The sequence below is a fragment of the Conger conger genome, chromosome 7 (genome assembly GCF_963514075.1).
Source record: "Conger conger chromosome 7, fConCon1.1, whole genome shotgun sequence".
In the NCBI taxonomy this organism is placed as follows: Eukaryota; Metazoa; Chordata; class Actinopteri; order Anguilliformes; family Congridae; genus Conger; species Conger conger.
The window spans coordinates 21,213,159-21,231,675 of NC_083766.1; the positions used below are offsets into that span (position 1 = coordinate 21,213,159).

Consider the following 18,517-nt stretch of genomic DNA (forward strand, 5'->3'; position numbering starts at 1 on the left):
GTATCTGTAGCCAGCGATATATAATTAATTTGGAGCAGCATACACCAATGCCAGGTCATTGGCCCACAGAAACTTTTCATTTATTTAGGGCAGGGAAATAGTTGATGGCTGTCAATCACAAGCTTATGGACAGTTTTAGTTAAAATGACAGATTGCAGATATGACTGAACTAATTATGTGATTGACAGCAGAAGACATCTAGAAACACTGCTCTCTCCAATAAGTCAAATGCGAACACGTATTCGAGTTTTATATTTAGACTTAAAATCTTATTTATATCACTTTTGTGCTAAACAAGACTGAACTATTGCCAATGACGTGAGTCAGTTTTGACTCATTACAAGATCTGCCAATGGGGTGAGAAAATTTCACTTGTCAAGCAAACAGTACCTTAAAAAAAAGTTGTATCCTACTTGAGAGATAAATATTTGAAATCTCATATCAAGACTAAAACAAAGACATTTTTCCAGTGTGAAGCAGAGCCTTTCACTGTGGTGAGGTCATCTATGGCCCATCCCGAGTGTCCAATCAAAAACAGGCCAATGTCGACGGTGGCGATCCCAGAATGGCGTAGTGTCATCCACTAAGTGAGGGATTTAGAAGGTGAGGTGCGTTTCATCGCACAACATCAAACGCCCGGGTCAATCAGACTGCCTGCGCGGACACGAGCTGAAGTGTACTCCTCCAACACAAAAAAGGGTTTCATAAGGAATACAGCGACGTGGAAACCGCACTCCCGAGGGTCTGCGTTGATCCTGGGGGAGTGGAGGGTTTGGGGTCTGTGATCTCCATGGCAACACATGGAAGAGAGGCCATATTCCTCTGGGAGGGAAAACTCCAAGCTCCGGTGTGTTGGATTAACTGTTGAAAGTATAAATAAATAATTTGGTATTTAGCTGATGCTCTCATACAAAGCGACTTACAGTCGGTTAGACTAAGCAGGGGACAATCCCCACTAGAGCAATGTGGGGTTAAGGGCCTTGCTCAAGGGCCCAACAGATGAGCAGATCTCATCTTGGCTACACCAGGGTTGGAACCACCAACCTTCCAGGTCCCAGTGATGTACCTTATCCAGCTACAGGCTACAGGCTGCCTAGGTTACAGAAGTCAGATAATATTTGTTTACAAGAGATCCCTCGTTAAAGAAAGCCGTGCTGGTTATGGTTCAGTTTTACCTGAAAGGATTTAGGGAAGACTGCCTGGAAATGTGCCCAAACATAACTCATCATTTACAATCAGAATTTCGCACCTCTAACTAAATCTGATAGACACAGGGCACATCTTTTAAGTATAGCAAGTATCCCAATCCATCCAACATCAATACTAATATTCATGGTGCTAAATAATTTCGAAATTTAGTTTCAGGGACCCCTCAAATACAAATAGCACAGCCTAGTGAACTACACTCATTCTGGGACACACCACATACGTGTTTTGGGTCCTGACCCAGAGTTTTAGAAACCCTGTTTTAGAGGCTTGTTGCTCTAAGCACCCATCTTGTAAGCAGAAGGTTGTAAGTTCAGTAGTGAGATGCTATGGGTGTACCACTGAGCAGGGTACTTAACCCAAGGAACCTTGTTAAATATCCTATGGGGACAGATAATGAGAAATGTGACCATTTGTGTGTCCCCATGGATGAGAAAATAAATAATAATAACAATAAAAATCATGTGAGTGCCTTTGTATGTGTGAGATTCTACTTTTGAGTAAATGGTAAATAGACTGCACTTTCATCCAAAGCGCTTTATAATTGATGCTTCACATTCACCCATTCACACACACACTCACACACACACTGGCTGCCATGCAATCAGCTCGTCAGGAGCAATGGGTGGTTAGGCGTCTTGCTCATGGACACTACGACACACCCAGGGCAGGGGATCGAACCGGCAATCCTCCCACTCTAGATGACTGCTTCTGAGATAATGTCACCCCCACAAAGTATGTGGGTGTTTCCACGAGTGTGTGTGCGTGTGGGTGTGTGTTTGAGTTTGTGTGTGTATATGATTATGGAGGTGTTACTGTGGGGCAGTGGATAGCGCTGCCACCTCACAACAAGACCGTCCTGATTTTGAATCTTTCTGTGTGCATGTCCACCGTGTCTGTGTGTGTTTCCTCCAGGTACTCTGGTTTCCTCCCAAAGTCCAAAGACATGTAGGTTAGGCTAACCGGAGACTAGGGAGGCCTTAGGAGGTATGAGTATCTGAGTGAATGGTGTGTGTGCCCTGCAATGAACTGGCTACCTGTGCAGGGTGTATTCCTGTCTCTCTCCCAATGCATGCTGGGATCAGCGTCCCACAACCCTGATCAGGAACAAGCAGGTCAGATAATGGATGGATGTCTGAATGAACATGTATGTCTGTGTATGGGTGTGTGTACATGTGCACTTGGAAAAAAAACACACAAGGCTAACTTATCTCATTTGTCCACTCAACTGTATCCGAAACAAACGAGTTCCATATTAGTGCAGGTCATTTATAAGAACCACCTGTCCTGAAGCTTTCATTGATCGCACAGATTTGATTAACTCTCATTAGGGCCTTTAGGGGATGGGGTAAGGTTCACATCAGCAGTGGTGAGAAGAAAACGTGTGCACCGCTACACACATACATGTACACACACATAAACACACACATCCACATACACATAAACACACACACATCCACATACACATAAACACACACACATACACATACCCATAAACACACACATACATGTACACACACATAAACACACACATACATGTACACACACGTAAACACACACATCCACATACACATAAACACACACACATACCCATAAACACACACATACACGTACACACACATAAACACACACGTACACATACACATAAACACACACACATACACATACCCATAAACACACACATACACGTACACATGCATAAACACACACGTACACATACCCATAAACACACACGTATACGTACATGTACACATACATGTACACATACACATAAACACACGCACACGTACCTCCGTATCTAATCACCTTTTTACCCTGTGCAGCACAGGACCTTAGAGACCTACTCCTCTCTTACAGGAGATCTTCTTATTTATGAGACTTACAGTTTATCATACTACGCATTATATTAGACAATCCCCCCTGGAGCGATGCAGGGTCAAGGGCCTTGCTCAAGGGCCCAATAGCCGTGCGGACATTCTCATAGCTCCACCGGGGTTTGAAACAACAATCTTCCAGGTCCCAGTCATGTAGCATAGCCACAAGGCTACAGGCTGTCCTTTTTAAAATGGACCATTGGCACGCTTACTGCCCAACTGGCACAATCATCTTCCCAGGAGTGTGAAAACTGAGAGTGACAGGGAGTGCTGCAGAGTGAAGCCTCGGCCGCCCTGCTTCCCAGTGCTTCGGCCTTCCTCATGAGGCCTGCTTTGTGGTCAACATCACCATACTGTACGCTCAAAACATCACCATACTGTCCCCTCAAAACCATCACAGCATCACAGCCTGAAATCATGCACTCTCAGAAATTAAGTCACAGCGGAGGTACACTTCTGTTCTTCAAAAATCAAATTTCCCAAATGAAGGTACGGTAATGTTCTCTTTTTTCACACAAATGAGTATGTTTTCCAAGCAAAAAGGTACAAATTAATCATTATTTCCTGGATAGGGGTACAATATTATGTACCTAGAGGGTACCGCCCCAACGACAAGAATTTGTTCCTTTTTAGGCCCTTTTCATACCTCTATTTCTGAGAGCATGGGGTGAAAATGTCGTATTTTTCCCATGTGTCTGGGAGCTGTAGGACCTTGTGTACCTCTCCCCACACATCCCTCTCCTTCCTTCATCCTCCATACCTCCATCACACTCCTCCATTCACTGCCAAAAGTCACAAGTCTTAAATCTTAACAAGCGTTTTAGTCTTACTTCATTTGCAATAAAAAATATTATCAATATTTTTGTCTCATTATTGTCTTATTTTGTCTTATTGAACTTATTGAAGTCTCCTCCTTTCTCAGTACCTGGATGAGTCTCCTTCACACGTCCATCCCTGTCTGTCACACTCTCTCACTCTCCTCTGTACAACGTGACTATTCTCTTACAGCAAGACTTGCTCCCACACCCACCCTCCCTGGCAGTACCACACACACAGTACCACCTCTCTTTCCATCTTTCCCTCTCTCCTTAAAATCAGGGTGAAATAATCATTAAAAAAGAAAAGAACAGATAAAAGCAGCAGACCTTAACACTGAACCAAGTGCACAATACACTAATATAGATAGAACTCACTCTGACTTTTCTGCCCACTGTGTAATCCATGCATGGTGGAGATGAGCAGGTCATACATAGGCCTGAATATTTCACATTTCTGGTCATTCGGATGTCCCTGTCCAAGTAAACTTACATAGCAGACAGTCTCAATTGGGGGTCAATTTAAAGAAATGTTACCAGATTTCCCAGCCAGGTCGTTTAAAGGAAGAAATCGGGTTACGCGTGTCACACTGGGATAACACAGCATTATCCTTAACTTCAAACCCTGGAGTTAAAATGCCTTGACTTAGGCCTACAAAAAAAAAAAAATTTTAAAAAAATAATAATAATAATAATAATAATAATCACAATAATAGTAATAATAATCATCATCATCATCATCATTTGTATAATAATAATAATAATAATAATAATAATAATAATAATAAATGGAAGGTGAAATGAGTGCACAAACCTATATTGCAGTTTTAATTATATTGTCTTTTCGGACATTCGTAGCCCCAGTGGTCACTGGTGAAAGAATGAGAATATCAAACAACCGGTCCACATATGGAAATTCCATCCATCCATCCATTATCTTAACCCGCTTATCCTGAACAGGGTCGCAGGGGGGCTGGAGCCTATCCCAGCATACATTGGGCGAAAGGCAGGAATACACCCTGGACAGGTCGCCAGTCCATCACAGGGCACACACACCATTCACTCACACCTATGGGCAATTTAGACTCTCCAATCAGCCTAACCTGCATGTCTTTGGACTGTGGGAGGAAACCGGAGTACCCGGAGGAAACCCACGCAGACACGGGGAGAACATGCAAACTCCGCACAGAGAGGCCCCGGCCAACAGGGATTCGAACCCAGGGCCCAAAATACATCAAAATACTATCAGAGTCAGACCCATCTATTCCAAAGCTTCAGCGTTTTCAGAGGCCGATGTCTTCATGATGAGAAGCAAAATCAAACGTTTCAATCAATGACAGCTTCCAAAACGATGGTGTTGATTTTGACTGCAGCTAAGTTCAGGCATAATAAACAAAGCAACGATTTGATTTAGTTCGTGTGCGCGTCTGTCACCTGGAAACGACCAATCACAACAAAGCGAATCCACACATCGGCACGATAACTTTCCTCTGAGCGTATACAGCTGAGTAAATACATAATCAGATAATAAAATGCAAAACCATTTTGACCTTTCTGACTTTAGAATACTAGCTTGATGAGTTGTTGAGGTGTGTTTGTGTGTATATGTGTGCGTGTGTGTGCGTTGCTTGCTTGTGTGTGCATGCATTTTAAGTTTAATTCTCAACACCTGTCTCATCGCTGAGATTCAACTTTATAAATGTAATATTTAAAGGCATTTATTGAATGCGTTTCATAATTTGTCATGTTGCATGTTTATTTGCATAGCATTACAATTTACGCTGAATTCGGGCGTTTGTTCATACGATGGTGATGGTGATGATGATGATGATGGTATTTAGTAAGCATAGCAGTAGTAGTAGCCGCAGTATTGTTGATGGTGCTAATTGTGTGGTGTTATATATCAGCTATTACCACTTTAAAAAAAGAATTGTATGCATTCAACATAATTTGCAAAACTACAATGCCACGTGGCAAAATGCATTACGCGATTTGGTGATATGGCTTTTCCACGTGTGTGTGTGTATGTGTGTGTGTGTGCGTGCGTGTATAATATTCATAATATGCATGAATATTGGACTTAGCGCTTTAGCACATATTATATTGACTGGCATTTCATACGAGAGCTTGGAGAACGGCGAGAGAGCGCGATGGCTCGCACTTTCTCCCTAGAGGCATCGCTGAGGAGTAATTGGCCCTCCTCGGAAGAATAACGATTCAAAACTAGGCCTGCTCAACTGCCTCGGTTCCGGAGGGTGGAGATCTCAACTGCAGCCCACTTGGCTAGATACAAAAAGAGTATAGGGTGCAGAACTGATATTACAATAAAGTAGCAGTCCCAACCAATGTATGGCCAGTCAATACTTAATCAAAACAAATCAGAGTTCAGAAATGGCAGTCTTGCCCCATTAATGAGGATAACGCAAATATTCACGTCTGTTCAATTGTTTCGAAAATCTGACCAATAAAAAAAAAAACGTTTTTAAGAGATCTCTTATCTTTTTTTCAAGAGAACACATCCCAAGCAGGTTAAAGCTATCCTACCACGGTGTACTGATTAATGAATCCTGAAACCATTAAAGCAACTACAAGCCACGCTTGAAGTTGCCTCTCGCCATCTCGCGGGAGGCACGCGAGTCAGATATTTATTAGTTCAGGTAATGCGGGGACTAACGCTGCGCTTCCCTTCAGCCGCGCGTTCGTGTGCGCGCACACGGACGTGTACTCACACACACACACACACACACACACGCTCAAGGCCAGTTCCGCACTAATATTCTCTAAAATTAGTCTAAGGTGAAAATGTGTGCGTGGGCAACCCACATCATTTCCCTATATATACGTGAATAAAAAGGGGGAACACATTTTCAGATAACACGAATCCATATAACACCATGTGAACCGGAGTCGTGGCATCTTTTTAATTGCAATCACGAAAAAACACGCAGTCCCTACGAGCACCGCCGCTGGTCGCGGGTTGCGGCAATAGCGGGAGGTCGCAGTAAATCCCCGCACGCAGCGCGCAGGCAGCGGGGACATCGCACGCTAGAGACGGGCTGATCCGTCCTCGGGAACAATGAAGAACACGCACCACTCGCTACAGCACAAAACGACCCACTAGCGCATGTGAAAACACCAATATACATAAAATAAACAATCTCCAACGAAGTAAGGCATATCGTAATCGATACGACTGATGTTTTTTAAATATTCATAAAGGTGTTAATAAACCACACTAATTTGACAGGAAATAAAAAGTTCATTCTCCAAACAAATGGAAACTTGCTAATTTCTTCACCTGTCATGAAAATCGCCGAACGTCACAATCATCATCGTAATAACCATATTCAAGTGTCACCATTTAAATCCCGAATATTTAAGGAGAGAGACAAGTTTATATAAGTGCATGTCACTCAGGGACGTTTCACGCTTAACGTTTCACTCCACGACCTGTTAATACAACAAAAGAATGTCACAATATTTTAGGTCGACTGGTTTAAAAACCACAGATTTCAGATCATACGAAAATAAAAAATAATAAGACTCGTATGCCCATCGAAATAGTAGCAGCACATGATAAGGTGCATTGACTATACATAGTAAAAAAAAAAAAACAATTTCATTAGCTAAAATAAAAAAAGGAAACATTAACGCAAAACAAAAATACCTTTTGTCTAGACTCACTGATCTGAGACCGGGCTCTCGGCGTTACCAGTACCTGGTCTGCACTGGCACGTTCCGGAGAATAGAGGAAAAACATTCTCCCGTTCTCCCTGTTAACTTGATTGTTAGGAAGATGACTTCCCAACTTTGAGCAGACTTCGACAAAGTATGATTCCCCCCGTCAATGTATCTGCATATTTGCAAACACAGGCCCTTTTCATTCGCACCTACCAAAGCAGATCCGAGCGGAGGGGAGGGATCCAACTGTCCGAGCGGTCCGTCTCCGTGCCTGCTGCGGAGATTGGTGTCAAAAAGAAGGGGAAAAAATTCGAACCCAACGGAAATATTACTGGCCAAGTCCGGAACCAACGGGAGGCAAACAAAATGATAAATTGTTGTAAACGTACTTTCTCGGAAGCGAGCGAGCGGGCTCTCCAACCTTTCGATTCTTGCAATCCCACCTCTACATCCCTGCTCGCGGAGAAGAACATGCAAACACATTTCATAGATTTTTGGAGCTTCACGTAAAAACCGAACTGGACTTTCCAACGTTGAGAGAGAGACAAAAATAATACCGAAACGTACAAACACCGTCCTTATAGCAACCCCGAGGTTCCGTCAACAAATTTTACACACACTTGACACTGCATACGTCACTTATTGAGGCATATAGTTATTTAAACGGTGCATATTTTGAATGTTTTGGAGATCACACATTACTGACCAGTGTAGCTTTCCTTCATATTCGCAATTAACCTACATTTTAAAGAACATGTGTGAGTTGGTGTTTCGTATTAGCTTTAGTACATAACTTTCCCAAACTCATGCTGTAACGGAGTAGGTTAATGAGCAAAACAAGTTATCTGATATTATTCTATTTGTCTCTACCCCCCTCTCTCTTTATGTGTGTGTCAGGTGATGACATCATCACTAACGCGCAAAATAGCTTAATTATTGACAGCTGGAAGAGATTAATTACAGTAACCACTGTAACAAAAAACAAACTCTTCACCCATTGGCTAAAATATTCTAATAAACGAAAGTGCTGTAATGCATAACCATTACAGACGGGATATATGACATTGTTCTGATGTTTCTGTTTCAGCTCAGAAAGAAAAATGACACAATATTCCAGGGAGTGCTTTCCATTCGATCCTCAGATATTCACAAAAAACTAGGTGCTTATAACTATTATTTTGCAATAATGCAACTATGGTCAATTTACACTGATTGTAATTTCACTAAATAATGCTGGCTTGTTGCTTAATATTTTTTTAACCAAGCAGTGGACGGGGGTGACTCGCCACCCGCGGTAGCCTAGAGTTTTAATTCTCTGCCTGCAGTGTGTCGGAGTGGCTAGGCTGTGGTCAGCAGCCGTCGGTGTCGTCGGCCGGAATCGGCTGCGCACTCTGTTCCTCCTCTCGCTCGACGCGGAGAGTCCACTCCACCTCTTGTGAGTGTCCTGTCTGCTGGCGGGCGGCCAGCAGAAGTGTGGGGAAATGACACCGCCAGGGCGGCAGAGATTTTCCTTCATTTCTCTCCTTCCCGATCGCAGACGGGCTGACATTGGCTGGAAAGTGGAGCAGCTCGTCAGGGACAATCAATGCGAATCGATCGAGCCGTGTGGGCTGGGGCTCCGAGCTGGAAAATAACACAGCGCGGCCAGAGCGCGAGAGAGGGAGAGAGGGGTCTACCGCCAGCGGGAATCGCGACAGAGCTACGCGCACGAACGTTGTCCCCTTAAATACACAAAAACGCACACAAAGTAGCTGTCAACCTTCCACTTTTGCGCGGCCACGGCGGACATTCTGGCTTTGGGGTACCTGAAAAGCACCGTGTAGCTATGCTATAGAAACCATGAGTTTGGAATTAACTTTTTAATGCTGAGTGCCAGGTCTTCTGCAGAATTTGATATAGCCTATTTTAGGCACTGTATGAATTTAATATGGAATGGTTTTGGCACCTGTATTAGTAAACAATCACGAGCACCTGTCAATTACTTATAAAAGGTGGTTCATAGTAGATAGAACCTATATAGGTTTTTTTTGTTTTTGCATATCTGTTAAGTCACTTGTGTAAAACACTGATGCTGTTATAGCTGCTGTTGTCATCTGTGGAATAAAATATATCTGTCCAAACCATAAAATAATTGTTATTTATCCATTTTAACCCTGCGTTACTATGAGCAATGTGTCAGTACATGTGTCTATTGCGTCCCAAGTGTGTATGCCTTAATGTGTATAGCATACTTTCAAAGGTAGGCTATTGGGTTCAGTAACTTGGGCCCGAAGCAATAGTATTTCATGTTGTCACAGTGGCCAGAAAGGTGAAGCTGTCAGGTGAGCTAGATTTAAGAGCAGGACAGGTAGCACACCTGCCTTTGAACGTGGGGCATTAGGACCAAGAGCTTCAGATAATTTTAGTCACGGCCAATGGTTCTCTCCGGGCGGAACGCAGCCTTTTACACAACCTGGTCTGTGCGTTGGTCAATTTCTCTGCCGATTTGCTCGACCGAATCACATTTGATCCCGTCGAAAAGGGGGTAAACCCTTGTTCCAGACAATTGATAAATTAGTCAGACAAGTAGTTTTCTCTTTTCTTTCTCTACATTTTGGCAGTCACGTTTAAGTTCTGTCTCTTAGCATGTTCAGTCACAGAACGTAGCCTACCTACAATCCCCAAATTTGACACGGTTCAGCCGTTTATCTGCAATGTGTAGGCTAATAACGGCTGGTCTATTATAATTCATTCAGCTAGCACTAGTTGTAATAACTAAGTCATACCATGAAAGAAATGCATACACCGCTATGCGTTCGTGCGTTAAGTAATGTAGAGCGGTGTGTGGGTGAAATTGGTTGTCTTTAGCGAAAGAAAAGTATTTTTTCCTTTCCGTTCACTCTATTGTTTCACACCACCGTCGCGTCCTCGTGGTCGTAAGCTGAAACAGGTTCCATCAGCTACAGATAAACGCACCAGAACCTCCAAACGCATAGCCGTGAATACATTGGTCACGCATTACTCAGTAATCCCTTGAAGTGAAGACCGTCTCTTTGGTATTGGCAATGTGCCTGGTTTCATCGCGGCTATCGTATGTTGTGCAGACTTCATTCTCGCTCGTCTGTTTTTTTTTTTGTTCAGAAATAAATTCCCAACCGTAGCAGCTGACCGCCTGACTTCTCCCCACAAAGTATTCAGAGGAGGACAAAATCTCAACTATAAATGAAAGTGTCATGTTACGAGCCTATCGGATGGGTTTACTTTGCTTGCGGGTCCTGTCGTTTCATACAGCTAGCCTATATGGTGGTGCAGTTTTCTAAGGTCGCAGGGAAACCATACAATACATTTTTTATCAATGGGTATAGTCTAGCACATGCTGCTCCGAAGCATCACGCAGTGCTTTGACGCGCTTCCCGGTCATACGCGCCTTCAGTTGAGCCGATTTATTTATTTTTCTCTCTCGGCTCATCTGAGCGTATCTGTTACGCAGTCCAGATTGACCACATTCTTCCTGTCCGTTTTCGGCTTGCCTGCATTCCTTTCCGTTTTTAACAATGACCCCCCAGCAATATTCCAACCCCAGCTCAAGCAGTTCAGAACTAGATTTTTGTGTAACTGCCGTTTCTATCCGGAACCATGCACTAACTTCTTGTGTCGCCCTAGATAATCTGCCCACGTTAAAGTTCTCGTGAGTTTCGTCAAGACTACTTGAATAATAAAAAAATTAAAAAAATAACGGTAAAAGGTGACCGACAAATCGCTTCATGAAGTGACCCATTCTAATCACGTATGTGGAGGCTTTTGTTAGGGGCTTTTTCTTCTTCAGTGAACCTTGTAGGTGATTGGATTCCCGCTACTCCCTCCGGAGTAAAGCGCCGACACCAGTAACTCTATAAAGGCACGAACCATATAGCTCAATTCACCGAATATATTTAGCCTAACATCTATATGAATATAACTCAACTGTATTTTAAAACAAAATGTGTACTTAACTGCAACTGCTTGCTGTGGATACCTATCCCACGGCCTCTCAGTTTTTCTCTTTCACACACTCTCTCCCCCTCTGCCTCTCGCCCTCGTTCGACAGACACCGCAGTGGCGAGCCGCGTCTGTTGCCGCGTTGTCTGTCCGCCTGCCGTTGCCAAGGGAGGGTTGGCGCGGGCCGCGGCAGATAACGGAGGATTCATTAGTGACTCTTGGCCTTGTTCAGACACACACAGACACACACTGCGCGCATTCCGTCTTACACCCCTCTCTAACCACAGTTTATCCACCTACACTCTCAGAAAAAAAGGGTTCTGATTCTAAAACAAAAGGTTCTGTGGCTTGATTCCATAGCGGAACCCTATTTAGTTCTTTATGTCATAGGCGTGAAGTGTGAAAGCTCCCAGACAAAGAACCATTTTGTCTGACAAAGAACCCTTTAACTAGATAGGGTTCTTCTATGGAATCAATTGGTTCCTTTTGGAACCATATTTTAGACTGTATACTTACATGCGCATACAAAGTACCTGTCAGATACCATTCTATGCACAATAACCCTTCCCAGGGAAAAAAGACCATTTATACAGAGGTATCATACAGTAAGTACATTACACTACATTATAGGCATTTGGCAAAGTGCATACACATAACCAGAGTCAAGTGCGCAGAAAGACCCTAGAGGGAGTGTGTTTTTATGTACGTTGTGACAAGATCCTAATGGGATGGAGAAGAACCTTAAAGTCCCAAGTTTGAAAATAAATCAATTAATAAAGACCACATCGCTTTATTGATTTTGTTTATTAATCCATATGTAGGACATTTTTATACTGCTATTATTTTTCAGAAGAATGGCATGACTGTGATCCTGGGTACAGTCAACTAAATGTTATTGTGGTCTGAATTTCATATTGCAATGGAGATACGGAATGTTGTTCTAACAGCGCATTGGTGGTTCACATGAAGGAAGAGTATTTGTTTTGGGACCCAGTAGATGCATGCATGTATCTTCTTGACCATAACATATAAACAAATTAATTTTTTAATTCTCCAACCTGAGGTTATTGACCTTTAGAATCAAATGAAAATCTCTGGTTACAGCAGGTACACCTGCCTTCACAAAAAGAGAATTCCTTCAGCAAACCGAGGCGGTTTATTCCTAAACCTTTTTGTTTAGTTTTTAGTTTTTTTGTCGGTTGCGTTAAAGCAGCGATGGCGAAGGACAGGGGAGGCGGGGAGCGAGACGGCTGACAGGAAACAGGGGAAGTCGGCAGGCAGGAGTCTGTCCATCCGCCCATCCGTCCGTCTGTCCTCTCGCTGCCCGGAGCCACACTCGAGCCTTTGTTGTCGTCGCTGCGTGCGGAAGGAGAGGCGGGGGGGATTAATGTCACATGGTCTCTCCTCCCGCGAGACACATGACCACACTGCAGGACTGCCCAAAGCCAACTTAAAAAAAAAGAGGAAGGGGGGAGGGGGAGCGGGATCAGAGTTAATGTCCAGCTTCTGAAACGCACAAAGCCGGTCCCCGTTCTCACCTAGTCAGCTATGGTGCCATCGGTGGTTAACGCGGGTGGTTAAGACAGGCAACCAGCAACACATAAAAACCTATACAGGTTATACACATCTACTATGACCTACCTTTGCACAAGTCATTGAAAGAAGCTCAGGATTGTTTACTAACACAGGTGCCAAAGCCGTTCCATATTAAACTCACACCAGTGCCTAAAATAGGCTATATCAAATTCTGCAGAAGACCCGACACTCAGCGAGTCTCCGGTTCTGTTGCGGCTCAAGCAGAGGTGGTGTCTCCTCCCTGTTCCGGGGGTGGTCTCTCCTCCCTGATCCGGGGGTGGTCTCTCCTCCCTGATCCTGGGGTGGTCTCTCCTCCCTGTTCCGGGGGTGGTGTCTCCTCCCTGTTCCGGGGGTGGTCTCTCCTCCCTGATCCTGGGGTGGTCTCTCCTCCCTGTTCCGGGGGTGGTGTCTCCTCCCTGTTCCGGGGGTGGTCTCTCCTCCCTGATCCGGGGGTGGTCTCTCCTCCCTGATCCTGGGGTGGTCTCTCCTCCCTGTTCCGGGGTGGTCTCTCCTCCCTGATCCGGGGGTGGTCTCTCCTCCCTGATCCTGGGGTGGTCTCTCCTCCCTGTTCCGGGGGTGGTCTCTCCTCCCTGATCTGGGGGTGGTCTCTCCTCCCTGATCTGGGGGTGGTCTCCCCTCCCTGTTCCGGGGGTAGTCTCTCCTCCCTGATCTGGGGGTGGTCTCTCCTCCCTGATCCGGGGGTGGTCTCTCCTCCCTGTTCCGGGGTGGTCTCTCCTCCCTGATCCGGGGTGGTCTCTCCTCCCTGTTCCGGGGTGGTCTCTCCTCCCTGATCCGGGGTGGTCTCTCCTCCCTGTTCCGGGGTGGTCTCTCCTCCCTGATCCGGGGTGGTCTCTCCTCCCTGATCTGGGGGTGGTCTCTCCTCCCTGTTCCGGGGGTGGTCTCTCCTCCCTGTTCCGGGGGTGGTCTCTCCTCCCTGATCTGGGGGTGGTCTCTCCTCCCTGTTCCGGGGGTGGTCTCTCCTCCCTGATCTGGGGGTGGTCTCTCCTCCCTGTTCCGGGGGTGGTCTCTCCTCCCTGATGTGGGGTGGTCTCTCCTCCCTGATCTGGAGGTGGTCTGTCCTCCCTGTTCTGGGGGTGGTCTCTCCTCCCTGATCTGGGGGTGGTCTCTCCTCCCTGTTCCGGGGGTAGTCTCTCCTCCCTGATCTGGGGGTGGTCTCTCCTGCTTTGATCTGGGGTAGTCTCTCCTCCCTGATCTGGGGGTAGTCTCTCCTCCCTGATCTGGGGGTGGTCTCTCCTGCTTTGATCTGGGGGTGGTCTCTCCTCCCTGTTCCGGGGGTGGTCTCTCCTCCCTGATCTGGGGGTGGTCTCTCCTCCCTCTTCCGGGGTGGTCTCTCCTCCCTGATCTGGGGGTGGTCTCTCCTCCCTGATCTGGGGGTCGTCTCTCCCGCTTTGATCTGGGGGTAGTCTCTCCTCCCTGATCTGGGGGTGGTCTCTCCTGCTTTGATCCTCTCTCTGAACACCGCTCCCCCTCATCTGTCCATGCCGCAGCTCAGTTCTATTCTTTCTTCCTCTCCTCCTCCTCTTCCTCTCCTATCCTCTTTTCCTCTCCCCGTTCCCCTGGTGGCTCCGCCAGCTTATCCGGTTTCCTGTTCCTGCCCCCCCACCCCCCCCGACACTCCGCCAGGTGTTTGCCTCCAAACTCTTCTGCTTGTCGGAGCAGAGACTGCGGCGGCTCCAGAGAAAGGCCCAGAAATATGCGCCCTTAAACGTAGACGTGTTTTCCCCCGGCCGAGACCGCTTCGCCGCCTGCAGCGGGTTCAGGTTTGGGTGTTTTTCTCTCCCTCTCTCCATAGCCCAGGGCCGCAGCCTGTGACTGGCTGCCAGCACAGACCGTGTCCACACACACAGGGGGCTCTCAGTGCAGGATGCAACCGCTTGGCTTTCGCTCCCGGGAGGAAGTTTGCCTGTGAGACAGAAAATACTGTATCAGCTCCTCGGGTCAATTCAGTTCCATTGAGTTCAGCACATTCAAAGACAGTTAAACACGGTTATTAATGAAGATGCCCAACATCTCCATTTCTGATGAGGGGGGAACTCCTCCTCATTTACAGTGATGAGGGGGAGTTTCACTGTAAAGCGCTTTGAGTCACTGCCAATTATTATTATTATTATTATTATAATATGCCACACTGATTGTTGCATCACTTATTTTTATTACATTGCACTCCAGGATGTGGCAGACAGAGAGTCAATGTGTGTGTGTCTCCCTCTGTTTCACCATGTGCAGTACGGGTGTGTGTGTTTGGGGGAGGGGGTTGTTTGTAGGAATGCGTGTTTGTGTGTTAAAGATATGAAACGCTGAAATGGAAATACACAAGTGTTTCAAATGGGAATAGTGAAGGGGATCCATAAAAGGGGATTTTACTGGTGTGGTTTGGGTGTGCTAATACCCACAGACTGCAGGTCGACTTCAGTCTCTGCTTAATGGATTTTTCCCACATTCACAAGCATTCATATCTTGTGTGTGTTGTGTGAGTGTGTGTGGGGGTGGGGGGGTTATTGTGAACCCAACAAATATCCATGATATTCATCTTCTTCAAGCCTTCCAAAATGTCTTAATGTAATTAATATCTGTTAAAGAACCCACACGTGTATGCATGCACATATACACACAAACACAGGCATCAATTGTAAAACTCAGTGAAAGAGCTCCACCTAGTGGCACATGTCAATACTGTCAGAAGCCCTCCCCCTCAACCACATGTAAAATGTTCTTATTTTTGAAGCAACATATGAACGAAAAACTTGGGGTTGGGAGGGATGAGATGGTTGTTACCTGGGTATACATTTAGTAGAGTGATGGTTTTCTTTGCTATGCATTCACATACTCCTGCCATTCTGTTTAATCAAACACTCCAACAATGAAATAGGCATATGAAAAACAATTGCAAAGTTTTACAGTAACCAGCATACTGAAATAATACGTTTTTTTAGGTTTATTTTACCTATTTTGAGAATTTTTCAGTGATTATCTCTAGGGGGCTGAGGAGATTTATTTTAAAGATTTGTAAAATTTTTGTTTGAGTTTTATTTACTTGGTGTCACAACAACAGTTTTCAGTACAACACATACTGTACATTCAGTCTTACACCCGCAGCACAGCCCTAATGCACCGTATGCACGTACAAGCAGTCAATCCAGGGCTGAAGGAACCTCCGCAACATTCCATGCAATTCAACCGTGTCTGTGTAACAAAAGACGACAAGTTATTGTCACGGCACTGAACTCTAAAGCACTGAGCTGTCTCAAGGTTCCAGCAAACTAAACAGCACAGAAGGCAAGTTTAGGACATTTTTTTGCAGTTTGCTGTTAAGTGGTTAGAAATAACAAACAAAAGTGAAGAAACTTCAACCGGTTCCCTTAAAGGAAGTCCAACCAAGTGACACCTCTCGCTCACATGGGATGTTGGATTATGCCACACGGTCTTCCACTCCACAACGGCCATGAAACTAAGGCGTGAGAAGGCAGGTCCAAGTGCAGGAGGACACACAGTGAATGTCCACCATATTGGCTTCACTTTAGTGAGGTCCTTAGTTTTACTTCTCTTTCTCCACAGCTCTCGCCTTTGATAAACAGAATGCATCCACTAGAACTGCCTTAAAATAACATAAAATAACACAGCATAATATAACATAACATAGCATAACACAACACAACATAACATAACATAACACAACACAACATAAAATAGAATAGGTGATGTATTCTTCAAGGGTTCCGATTGTATCTGTATGGTTACACTAGGACTCGGAACTGTACTGTCCTCTCAGGTCCTCTTCGCACTTGTACTTGTGTTTAATCTGCACTTCATTGTACGTCGCTCTGGATAAGAGCGTCTGCTAAATGCCTTGTAATGTATTAACATAACACAGCCTAGAATAACACAACATAACATAAGACAACATAGCATAACACAACACAACATAACACACCATAACATAACACAACAAAACACAACACTACACAACACAACATAACATCGAGAACAGGCCATTCAGACCAGAAATGCTCACCTTTTGCTACCACTAATGCATACATGTACCTCCTGCTTAGTTGGCCTAAAAGCTAAACAGTAAAGCCCCATATCAAGCCTTGAAAACCCCTTTTGTTTGGGCCACTCAAAACAGTTATTTGTTGCTCTGAATGCTGCCTCTCCCAACTTTATAAACTCTCAGAAATAAATGTGTGAAAAGTGCCTTCAAAGGTACAGTTCGCCGGGAGCGGTACACTATAGGTACATAACATTGTACGCCTAACCAGCAATTTATAATTAATTTGTACCTTTTCTTGCTTGGAAAACATACTCATTTGTACTCAAAGAGAACATTACTGTACTTTCAGGGTAACATTTGGGAAATATTGTCCTTGAAGAACAAAAGTGTACCTTCACTGTGACTATTTCTGAGTGTGTACACATCAGCCTATCCCATAAGTTGATTTCACACACATACACACACATACACACAGACACACACGCACAAAAATAAAAACAATCATCTCTCCAAATTCCTCCAAAGGCTTCATTTAAAAGCTATGGCCTGCATTCAATCAATATTAGTCCCTACTAGTAAATGCAAGCGTTGTTTTTCTTCACCAACTCAGTCTGGGGGAGTTTGTTCTCGGGATTTTGTTGAACTTGCCAAACTGTGTTTGTGAAGTAAAAAAAGAAAAATGCTTTTAACGATTAATCAAACTTAAGGACAAATGTGGACTGAACTCCAGCCAGCGATTGTACTCAGAGAAATCTCAGTTCTCCGGTCTGTTTACCGACTGCCCAACATCACACAAGGAGAAAACTGGAGCTGTGCAAGGCTCTGGCAGCCAGTACAGGGGGAATCCATCATTCAATGTTTCAATTGTCAAATGTAATTACGGGACAGAGAAGACATAGTACAACCATACAGGGTAAGAGAAGGAACCAGGAACGAATCCAAAGGCAGTGGTTGTGGTTTAGAAGCTTGGTCCCCATTGCACGCTGTTTTTCAACCATATAATTACAATCATAATCGTTACCTCTAAATTGTGATACGCTGTTAAGTGCTCTTAATTAGACAGTTTTAATGTCAATTGAAGTTTTTTTTATTTTATTTTTTTACCTTCTTCAGGCCATATCTATATCAGAAATATCCATGCATGTCATAAAACAATAAATGCCCCATATTCATATTCTAGGACTTCTCATTCCTGAGCTCGTGAATACTCTTTTCTGCAATATGTCATATAACAGTTCCTTGAGACAGTTTCCAGAATCCTGAGTTTAATTTTTGGCAGCTTCAAAGTTTGTATAACAACTGTTACAGCACCACCAAGTGGTAAAACGAGCATCACTACTACTGCCTTCCAGAGAACTATTTATTTCCCGCTGGTTGAAAAAAACAATGACGGAAAC

The 18,517-nt window shown here is 44.5% G+C and overlaps 1 protein-coding gene across 8 annotated transcripts in view; it reads right to left on the reverse strand.

Annotated features, from left to right (window-relative positions):
* The window catches only part of cxxc5a (CXXC finger protein 5a), a 28,519-nt gene extending 16,918 nt beyond the window's left edge, over positions 1–11,601 (reverse strand). For 4 of the 8 annotated variants that reach the window (XM_061249229.1, XM_061249228.1, XM_061249223.1 and 1 more), the window contains exon 1: positions 7,790–8,092. The gene's annotated coding sequence lies outside the window, so the exon portion shown is untranslated. Of the gene's footprint in view, positions 1–7,562; positions 7,730–7,789; positions 8,093–11,548 lie in introns of those variants that run through there. The other 4 variants (XM_061249225.1, XM_061249224.1, XM_061249226.1 and 1 more) reach the window with 4 other exon arrangements.
* Between the last annotated feature and the right edge of the window lie 6,916 nt (positions 11,602–18,517).